Source organism: Rhincodon typus, chromosome 41, assembly GCF_021869965.1.
Source record: "Rhincodon typus isolate 14 chromosome 41, sRhiTyp1.1, whole genome shotgun sequence".
NCBI lineage: Eukaryota > Metazoa > Chordata > Chondrichthyes > Orectolobiformes > Rhincodontidae > Rhincodon > Rhincodon typus.
In genome coordinates, this window is record NC_063372.1 from 12,072,094 (window position 1) to 12,081,801 (window position 9,708).

Below are 9,708 nucleotides of genomic sequence, written 5' to 3' on the forward strand. Positions count from 1 at the left end.
AGGAGGGAGAGTGAGGGGAAGGAGGGAGAGTGAGGGGAAGGAGGGAGAGTGAGGGGAAGGAGGGAGAGTGAGGAGAGGAGGGAGAGTGAGGGGAAGGAGGGAGAGTGAGGAGAGGAGGGAGAGTGAGGGGAAGGACAGAGAGTGAGGGAAGTGGAGGTGGTGTTTTTGAAAACACTACAGCAACACGAGTTACAAAACTGTTTGAGATGATGTGTGTGAATATTTTTTGCAACCTTATGTTGAGTGTGTTTCCAAAGTACCCGATGACATTTCCTACCTCACCCCACTTCCAAAAATACTTTCCCAGATTTCCCAACGTGCTATAGGGTGCTGTATGAATGCAGTTTCTTCCTTTATTGCCTCTGCTTCTTGTATATTTTGGGAAATTTATATAATTTGCCCCTTGACATAGGCATTATTGTCACTGAATCTCCCCAACCCCACTATTAACATCCTGGGGGTTACCGTCTCCCAACAAGAGAGAATCGCCTCCACACCCTTGATGTTCAATGGCGTTACCATCACTGAATCCAAACCCCCCTCACCACTATCAACATCCTGGGGGTTACCCATTGAGCAGAAACTGAACCTGGACCCCCAGCCCCATATCAATCCCGCGGCTACAAGGAGCAGGTCGGAGGCTGGGAATCCTGCAGCGAGTAACTCCCCTCCTGCCTCCATATCCCCCCCCCCCCCCCCCCCACAAAAGCCTGCCCCACCATTGACAAGGCACAAGATATGGAGCAGAAATGATGTTGCCTCTTGTGATTCAGTCTCAAACTGGGGTGGGCGAGGGGACAGAGATGAGGAGAAATCTTTTCTGACGGTGATGTACCTTCGGAACCCTGTACCTGAGAATTAAGGGTTGGAGGGGGTTGTCACTGAATATCGGATAGTTTCTCGCTTGGCGGGAGGGAGGGTTTTGGTGTGGTTGCTGGGATCAAGGGTTACTGGGAGGTAGGTAGGAATCCGGAATGTGAAACCTCAAACCGATTGGCCACAATCTTACGAGAGGGGCAGCAGAGTTGTCGGGCCAAATGGTCCGCTGCTGCTCCAGCTGACTTGGGACCGCAAGGAGGCGTGACATTGGGTTGAGGAAGGGGGCAGTTGTTCAATTCAGCGGTGAGGTGAGAAAACAGAGGGGACAAATACGAGAGAGAGAAAAAGAGAGAGTGTGCTGGAGAAACTCAACCGGTCTGGCAGCATCTGTGGGGAGAGAGGGCGCAAGAAAGAGACGGGGCGAGAGAGAGGGAGAGGGGGAGAGAGGGCAAGAAAGAGAGGGAGAGAGGGAAAGAGAGGGAGAGAGAGAGAGACGGAGAGAGGGAGAGAGAGAGGGGGAGAGAGAAAGGGAAAGAGAGGGCGAGAGGGAAAGAGAGGGAGAGAGGGAGAGACAGAGAGAGAGGGAGAGAGAAAGAGAGACGGAGAGAGGGAGAGAGAGAGCGAGTTAAGATTTTGGGTCCACTACGGTTCATTGTGATTTTGGGACCAAAGAAGTTATACAGGACTCGAAACGTTAACAGTAGGCAAGCAGAGAAACAGGGCAGCAATTGTGAAACGTGAGTGTGATAAAGCCATTCAACCCTCTGCCTATATCCTGCCTTTCAATAGCACCTCAGCCATCCTATTCCTCACAGGCCCGTACCTCTGCCTTCATAACATTTCAGAGCAGAATTAGGCCATTTGGCCTATCGGGTCTGCTTTGCGTGTTCGATTGTGGCTGATGTCTTTCTCAACCCCATTCTCCGCGGGACCCTCGATCCCCACCTACTGATCAAGAGCCTATCTATAAAAACCAAAAGAGCTGTGGATGCTGTAAATCAGAAACAAAAACAGAAATTGCTGGAAAAGCTCAGCAGGTTTGGCAGCATCTGTGGAGACAAGGCAGAGTTAACATTTCAGGTCGAGTGACCCTTCCTCAGAACCTATCTATCTCTGCCTTCAATATATTCGACGACTTGGCCTCCACAGCTCTCTGGAGCAATGAGTTCCACAGATTAACCATTCTCTGGCTGAAGCAATTCCTCCTCATCTCTGTTCTAAAGTGCCGTCCCTTCACCCTGAGGCTGTGCCCTCGGGCCCTAGTCTCTCCTACTGATGGAAACATCTTCTCCACGTCCACTCTATCCAGGCCCCACAATATTCTGTAAGTTTCAATCAGATTACCAGCCCATCATCATTCTGAAGTCCTCGAACACTTGTGTACAGTCCTGGTCGCCCTGCTACAGGAGGGATGTTATTAAACTGGAAAGGATGCAAGAAAAGATTTACAAGGATGTTAGCAGGGACCGGGAGGTTCGAGTTATAAGGAGGGGCTGGATAGGCTGGGGCTTATCTCACTGGAGCGTCGGAGGCTGAGGGGCAACCTTACAGCGGTTTATAAAATCATGAGGGGCATGGATAGGATGAACAGACAAGGTCTTTTCCCCTCAGGGGTAGGGGGAGTCCAAAACTAGAGGGGCATAGGTTTAAGGTGAGAGGGGGAAAGATTTAAAAGGGACCTGAGGGGTAACATTTTCACACAGAGGGTGGTGTGTGTATGGAACGAGCTGCCAGAGGAAGTGGGTGGGGGCTGGTACAATTACAACATTTAAAAGGCATATAGATGGGGACATGGATAGGAAGGGTTTAGAGGGATATGGGGCCAAATGCTGGCAAATGGGACCAACTCAGTTTAAGAACCCTGGTCAGCATGGATGGGTTGAGCCGAAGGGCCTGTTTCCATGCTGTATGACTCTATGATTCTATCGAGTACAGACACCAAGTCCTCAGCCACTTCTCACTTGGCAATATCACTTGGATTGTTTGTAGTTCCTTTAACCCATAATATCTTTTGCTGTTTGACTTCCACTGATCTCCAACCCAGTCAGAGGCCCCCCTCACCCCTCCAACTCCGATCTCTGTTTCTCTCCCGTTCTGATAAAACATTGACCTGATTTCTGGCCAAGTATGATACCCCTGCCAGCTGAGGTACATCCAACAGTTAATCTTCCTTCTCCCTATCCTTGGCTTCCCCAGAGTATCAAAAAAACAGCCTTTCCCAGCCGTAGACCATCAGGAACAGGAACGGGGAGTAGGCCATTTGGCCCCTCGAGCCTGCCCGCCATTCAATACATGTCGTGACTGATCCGATCATCCTCACATCCACTTTTGCCCAGATTCCCCGACTGATCAGGAATCTCTCTATCTCGGCCTTCAATATACACAAAGACTCCCTGTGACAAGGTGTTCCAAAGACCCACAGCCCTCTGAGAGAAGAAATTCCTCCTCATCTCAGTCTTAAATTGGCAACCCCTTTATTCTGAGGCTGTCCCCTCTGGTCCTAGACTCTCCCGTGAGGGGAAAACCCACTGTCAGCATTGACCCTGTCAAGGCCCAATTATACTTCAATGAGGTCACCTCTCATTAGAACATAGAAAATAGAACAGTACAGCACAGTCCAGGCCCTTCGGTCCATGATGTTGTGCCGAACTTTTACCCTAATCCTAAGGTCTATCTAACCTCCACCCCGACCTTATACGATCATCCATATGCCTATCTAATAGCCGCTTAAATGCCCCTAATGAGGCCGACTCCACTACCCTCTCCGGCAATGCATTCCACACCCCTACCACTCGCTGAGTAAAGAACCTACCTCTGACGTCTCCCCTATATCTACCTCCACTCACTTTAAAACTATGCCCCCTCGTAATAGCTACCTCCACCCTAGGGAAAAGTCTCTGGCTGTCTACTCTATCTATACCTCTGATCATTTTGTACACCTCTATCAAGTCACTCTCATCCTTCGTCGTTCTAAAGAGGAAAGCCCAAGCTCTCTCAACCTTTCCTCGTAAGACCTTCCCTCCATTCCAGGCAACATCCTGGTAAATCTCCTCAGCACCTTTTCCAACACCTCCACATCTTTCCTGTAATGAGGTGACCAGAACTGGACACAATACTGCAGATGTGGCCAAACCAGGCTTTTGTACAGCTGGAGCATAACTTCACGGCTCTTGAACTCAATCCCTCTATTAATGAAAGCTAACACACCATATGCCTTCTTAACAACTCTATCCACCTGGGTGGCAGCTCTTTAGGGAACTGTGAACACGAACCCCAAAATGAGATTTCAATGAGATCACCTCTCATTCTTCTCAACTCCAGTGAGTTGAGTCGCAAACCTGTTTAGTCTTTGCTCATAAGACCATCCCTCTGTATCGGAGACCATCCTGGTGAACCTTCTCTGAACTCGTTCCGATGAAATGATATCTTTCCTTACACAAGGGGAGCGATACTGTTCACAGTGCTCCAGATGTGGCCTCCTCTTGTACAATTGCATTACTGCTTCCCTACTGTTAAACTCCAACCCCCTTGAAATAAGGGCCAACATTTAATGGCCCTTCCTGATTACCTGCTGGCCCTGTGTGCTAGCTTTCAGCGTTTCGTGCACAAGCCCTCCAGCAAGCACCCCTGTGTTGCAACGTTCTCCATTCCCCGCTCTGTGGCAAACAGGCCCATTCTGGTGAATCTCCTCTGCACTCTCTCTAGTGCAGCCTCCCCCTTCCTACAGTGTGGCACAGAGTAAGGATTGAGTATTTAATTAACCCATTTTTCCAAGCAGTGTGTGAGAGTCACAGGTTGGGGAACACGACTGTGCAGGGGTTGGGTGGGGTGGGGGGAGTGGTGGGTGAAGGGAGTTCAGTCATTTATTACATAACAAGGACACCACCCAGCCCGGCCCCCAGCCTTCTGCTCGGAGTATCCAACACAAAGTCTCCGTTTCAGTTCAGAGAAACAAAGCACAAAGACCCTCTTTTCATGTCTCTTCTATCGCCCCAGCCTGAAGGCTTTGTAGGTCAGCAGGAGATCACAAGGGGAGGTCATTCTGCACCTCCACCCCCCCCACCCCCATCCTCGAGCCTATCACATGGGAACAGGAGGATCCCATCAGCCCCCTCCTCGAGTCTGTCACAGGGCAACAGGAAGTCATTCAGACCCCCCTTCTCGAGCCTATCACACGGGAACAGAATGATCCCATCAGCCTCCTCCTTGAGCCTCTCACACAGGAACAGGAAGAAGCCATTCAGCACCCTCTTCGAGCCTTTGGCAAAGAGTCTGATGGCTGACCCATAGCATCCCCAATCCTCCCTCCCCCGAACCACCTTTCCCATGTTGGATGGACCGGAACCTCTGTGTAAGGGTCTCCCCCCTCAGTCTGATCTCATTCCCATTCCCTGCAATTTTGCCAACCAACCAGAAGGAATAGCTCTATCTCTATGGAACCATTTATTTATCTCAAACCCACGCTTCGTTCCGATCATTAATCCCAATCCCCACCCCCTCCCGGATCTCCACTACGCGGGGTTTGGGGTGGGGGTAGGGGGGTGGGTTGTGGTGGGGTGTGGGAGCCTGGCCTTTGGGAGTTCGGGGATGGGAGGTGGGGGGGTCTCGGATGGATGGACAGGGTCACAAAATCCTTTGGAAGTGGGAAGAGAGAATGTGAAAGTGAGACCTTGGGTGGTGGGGGGTGTGGGTGGCGGGTGAAGGGATGGCCATTGACGAGGATCAAAAGTTAAACAGCGTGGAGTGGGGTTGGCGGCACACTGGTGGGATGATCTGGTCACTGGTCATGTGATGGTAGGCTCCTAAAGAATCCTCTCTGCTTCAACACGATCACCTCTCACTCTTCAAAACTCCCGTGAGTGAGAGTCCCAACCTGTTTAGCCTTTGCTCATAAGACCATCCTTCCATCACAGGGACCATCCTAGTGAACCCTCTCTGAACAGCCTCCTATGAAATGATAGCTTTCCTTAACTAAGGGGACTAGAACTGCTCACGGTGCTCCAGGTGCAGTCTCGCCAACACCTCGTACAGTTACAGTAAGACGTCCCATCTCTTATCCTTCAACCCCTTGGAGATAAATCAGAGAGTCAGACAACATTAATACCAAGATGGGGAGTCCATGTAGACAGGGCCCCCACTCTCCACTTTGCTGACCCATACTCGAGGTGGCTGACTCAGATTTACTGATGTAGAGAAACATTGATCCCGATAACACACAAACCCCAACATCCAGACCCACTACATATTTATTCCCACCTCCCCAGAGTATCCCACCCACCGACGACACTAGGCGTGACATCTTGTGTGGGTGGGGGGGTGGTGCGAGATGGGGAGAGGAGTTTGGGGTGAAGGAGATGGGATTGACTTGAAAGAGAGTCATAGAGTTGTACAGCACGGAGACTGGCCCTTCGGCCCAACTCGTTCCTGCCAACTAGCTATCCTAAACTGAACCAGTCCCGTTTGCCAGCATTTGGCCCTATATCCCTCTAAACCCCTTCCTATCCACATCCCCATCCAGGTGCCTTTTAAACGTTGTAACTGTACCAGCCCCCACCCACTTCCTCTGGCAGCTCGTTCCATACACACACCACCCTCTGTGTGAAAAAGTTACCCCTTAGGTCCCTTTTAAATCTTCCCCCCTCTCACCTTAAACCTATGCCCCTCTAGTTTTAGGGTCCCCCATCCATGGGGAAAAGACCTTGGCTATTAATCTTATCTTAGGGGTAGCAGGGTGGCTCAGTGGTTAGCACTGCTGCCTCATAGCACCAGGAACCCGGGTTCAATTCCATCCTTGGGTGACTGTCTGTGTGGAGTTTGCACATTCTCCCCGTGTCTGTGTGGGTTTCCTCCCACAGTCCAAAAGTGTGCAGGTTAAGGTGGATTGGCCATGGGAAATTGCCCGTAGTGCCCAGGGATGTGCAGGTTAGGGTGGATTGGCCATGCTAAATTGTCCCGTAGCGTCCAAGGATGTGCAGGTTAGGGTGGGATTGGCTGTGCTAAATTGTCCCGTAGCGTCCAAGGATGTGCAGGTTAGGGTGGGTTGGCCGTGGGAAATTGTCCCATAGTGCCCAGGGATGTGCAGGTTAGGGTGGGTTGGCCGTGGGAAATTGTCCCATAGTGCCCAGGGATGTGCAGGTTAGGGTGGATTAGCCGTGGGAAATGTGGGGTTACCAAGATGGAGAAGGAGTGTGGGTCTGGGTGAGATGTTCGCTGGAGTCCTGTGACTGACTTCTTCTGGTGTTGGATTCTCACACAATTTTCTCTCTTTCAAGTTTGTGGTGTGACATTCCTGAGAATTCAATAGATTCTCTCAGCCCCGATACTGATTATTTACCTGGAGACCTCAGGCCTGTCGCTTCCCTCCTTGTCAGAAGCAGCTCCCCTGTTCCTTGTTACATTTGGGGTTAGCTGTCATTTCCTGCAATTATCCCCTTTACTTTAGAACATTCCTTTGGCAGGTAGACTTAATTTTTGTCACGAGGTAGCAGGTTATCAACCAATGTTATCTCCTCTCTTCCAAAAAACAGCTTGTATTGGTTACTTTTTCCCAGGGATGGTTAATTCACACGTTGCTTTTGATTCCTTCATAGCAGCTACACCTTGTCCCTTTCACAGAGTCATGCAGCTCGGAAACAGACCCTTCGGTCCAACTCGCCTGTGCTGGCCAAGTCTCCCAAGCTGAACTAGACCGACTTGCCTATGTTCGGCTCTTATCCCTCTAAACCTTTCCTATCCATGCACCTGTCCCAAATGTCTTTTGAATGTTGTAACTGTACCTGCATCTACCACTTCCTCTGGCAGCTCGTTCCCTATTCACAACACCATCTGTGTGAGAAAATGCCGCCAATTTATTGTAGCAAGTATTATCGCTGATTCCTGCAGTCTAAGAAGTTTATCTTGTCATAGCTTTATAGCCCCTCGATTGTAAAGTAAACGCTTTGTTTGGTGTCGGCTGCAATTTGAAATGAAATATTTGCAGTGTGTGAACAACAGGACTTTGGAACAACGTTGCGGCTTAACTCTCAGTTCTGAGCGATAAACATTGAAGCTTGGGGACAGTGGCTAAACCCGCTAACGGCGGAAAGCTAGGTTAGAAAGTGAGTTGTGACGAGGGCCTGAGGAACCCCACAAAGGGATATTTTGAGTTCAGCTAGCTGGGCAACCCAGGTGGCAAATGTGTGAGGCGTGTTCGCTTTGGCAGAAGTATTGAAAAAGGTGTGCATTATCTGAACGGCGAGAGATCTTGGAGGCGCAGAGGGATCTGAGTGTCCTGGTGCACAAATCACAGAAGGTCAGTCTGTCAGTACAGCAAAGCAATCGGGAAAACCAGTAGGATGTCATGTTTCATTGTGAGAGGATGCAAAAGTAGGGAGGTTATGCTTCAGTAATTAAAGGGGGTTAGTAAGACCACATTGGGAGTGCTGTGTGCAGGACTCGTCACCATACTTACAGAGGGGTGTTATTGTATTGGAAGCAGTTCAGGGAAGGTTTATTGAACTAATCCCTGGAATGAATGGGTTGCCTTATGAGGAAAGGCTAGACCTGTATCCTCTGAGAGTGTGGACGGGTCGGCGGTGACCTGATCAAAATGTGGATAGATTGTGAAGGGAGTTGAGCAGGATGGAGTGGGATATGGACAGGGTGTTCACGGGAGGGGCTGGGTGTATGCAACAACGTAGAGTCGAGGTTAAAAATCCCTCCGCACCTCAGTCTGAATCAGGTGACCACCTTGCTCCGAGACGTAGAACCACCCCACCCCCCCCCCCCCCCCCCCGCGTTGAGCCCCTCAGAATCTGGGAGGATCCCCCCTCCCCAACCCCGACACCCGATGAGATCGCCTGCCAAAGCAGAAAGTGAAATTCTTTTCCTGGCTGACTGACCAGGCAACAAGGCAGTAGAGTCACTGATATTTTGTCCGATGTGTCCCACCCCTGGGAGAAGCACGCCCCCACCCCCAAACCCCTCTGGGTGGAGTGGAGGTGCTCTGGGTCATTGGTGGGTGTGTTTTTTTTGGGGGTGGGGGTAGGGCAGGGAGTGTGAGAGGCGCGTGACCCATCCAATACATTACAATACGTCCCTGAAGCAGGTTATCTGCTCGTTTTGCTGCTCGTGGGATCTTGCTATGCGCCAAGTGCACACCACCCCCCACCCCATCCATTGCCCTCCGCACCGCAACTCTGTAGCCACTTGTCTGGCTCTGCCACATGATTCGAGGTGTTGAGGGTTGACAACAGGGGCTACGGAAATGCAGGCAGTGTCCCCAGACATTTCAGCCCACTATGAGCCATCCATCTGTTCTAATCCCTTTTCCCTCCACTTGGACCATAGCCTTCCACACTTGGGCTTTCCAAGTTTGTTTTTCCCTTTATTCATTCGCGGGATGACCAGGCAGCATTTATTGTCATTCCCTAATTGCCCAGAGCGCAGTTCATAGTCAACCACATTGCTGTGGGTCTGGAGTCACATGTAGGCCCAGACCAGGTAAGGATGGCAGTTTCCTTCCCTAAAGGACATTAGTGAACCAGATGGGTTTTTCCCAACAATCAACAACAGATTCACGTTGAAATCTGGAACGAAGGGTGTAATGATGACCATGTATCTATTGGCGATTGTTGGGGGATAAAACCCATCTGGTTCACTAATGTCCTTTAGGGAAGGAAACTGCCATCCTTGACAACAAGGTGCAGGGCTGGATGAACACAGCAGGCCAAGCAGCATCATAGGAGCAGAGAGGCTGACGTTTCGGGCCTAGACCCTTCATCAGAAAACTGCCATCCTTACCTGGTCTGGGCCTACATGTGACTCCAGACCCACAGCAATGTGGTTGACTCCTAACTGCCCTCTGGGCAATTAGGGATGGATAATAAACGCTGCCTGGCCAGTGACACC

General features: G+C 50.6%; 2 protein-coding genes across 2 annotated transcripts in view; one reads left to right on the forward strand and one right to left on the reverse strand.

Annotated features, from left to right (window-relative positions):
- The window catches only part of LOC109925715 (unconventional myosin-Ib-like), a 186,940-nt gene that overhangs the window by 157,700 nt on the left and 19,532 nt on the right, over window positions 1-9,708 (forward strand). The window lies entirely within an intron of this gene.
- The window catches only part of timeless (timeless circadian clock), a 99,353-nt gene that overhangs the window by 86,624 nt on the left and 3,021 nt on the right, over window positions 1-9,708 (reverse strand). The gene's annotated exons all lie outside the window — the stretch shown is intronic.